The following is a 1,522-nucleotide window of genomic DNA, read 5'->3' on the forward strand; positions in this document are numbered from 1 at the left end:
GAACCTAGTCAACATGTGTGCTCTCATGTAGCTCAGATTAGCAACCTTAAAGCCACTTAGTAAAATCCTCTACAGTCCTTACTATTTAAAGCACATAACAGAGTTAAAAAAAAAGAGGCTCTTTATCAGTTATTATGAAGATTATAGGAGAAGAGTTATGAGCCCAAACAGAGTTGAGAAAATTATTTCTAAAGTAAGATACACAGGGAAAAGGGTAGTATATCAACAGAATTTTTTTTGTTTCTGTTTTTTTGTTTGTTTTTTATGACATTTGAATTGTTGCAGCATCTTCCAAAACTTAGATGTATTATGTATTTGTCAGTTAATATGTTTACTTCTTGGGTACCATAGTGACATTCACAAAGGCCACTACTGTAAATAACTAGAAAAATATGTGAGTTTGATAACATCTACTGAATTTTCTGACTCAGAAATAGGATAAGGAGAAGTTTTAGAATCACTGTTTAGAATTGTAATTCAGAATAATTTTAGATTTAGAGGAGCTGTAAGCCTAGTAACAGAGAGCTCTTATGCCTTGGGCTTGGTTTTTTCTCAGTACTTGCAACAAAACAATAGCTCTAGTGAAGCCAGAGGTTCAGTTTCTACAGTGGCAGCAACAAAACTGTAGACTTTGGATCTTATCCTCTCTCCTACCGCTGTCCTTTTTCCACTTCTGCACCTGGCCCAGGATCCTAGTTGTACCACTTTTTCATGCCCCCTCACTTCCACAAACCTGAAACTGTTCTTTGTCACCCCCTTGTCTCCCAACACTTTATAGTCTTTGAAGAAGGCTGTTTAGCATTTTAAGATGTCCTATAACTTTGATTAATTTGCTGTTTTATTGGAGTCACATTGAAGTTATGGGTTTGGGGAGAAAAAAAACCAACCAGCAATATAACTCCTGTCTAGTTGTATCATATTAGGACTCATCTGAGTTATCACGAAGGTATGACTGATCCAAAGCCTACATCTTGATAGCTTGTCAGATGACCCCTGTGGCTTTCCTCTTTGTAGTTAACAGATACCTTAAGAGGGAAAGTTTGATCCATCTTGTCTTCCTTTGTAGATATTTGATTCTCCCTTGACTCTGGGTAATTGGTTGACTTTCCTTTTGTAAGTAACAGAAAATCTGTAAAGGTAATTTTCTCTGTAATTTTGTTGTGTTTGTTTGAGACCAGTACTGTTTCCACTTCTCAGCAGGAGCCAGAAATTCGGTATTTGGAATCCATATCTGTTCTATCTAAATCAGCTGCTATAGGAAGTTATCCTGGTGGTCAGTGCTTCAGGATTGCAGTGTGGATGTTACTGTTGGCCAAATCATATCATTCCATATCGTTTGCCAGCAGCTTCCTTTGGAACAGGTCTGCCACTGACTTTTGGCTAATGAGTTATGAGGTGAAGCTGTGTGCTAGTATCGTCTAAAGGAAATGTTCTTTCCTAATAAGGAAAAATGATGAGACAACAATTCACTTTCATAATCTCCATAGCTATACCTGCATATAATGGGAATCTGTGAGTGCTA

The sequence above is a fragment of the Grammomys surdaster genome, unplaced genomic scaffold (assembly GCF_004785775.1).
Source record: "Grammomys surdaster isolate TR1022 unplaced genomic scaffold, NIH_TR_1.0 139, whole genome shotgun sequence".
Classification (NCBI taxonomy): domain Eukaryota; kingdom Metazoa; phylum Chordata; class Mammalia; order Rodentia; family Muridae; genus Grammomys; species Grammomys surdaster.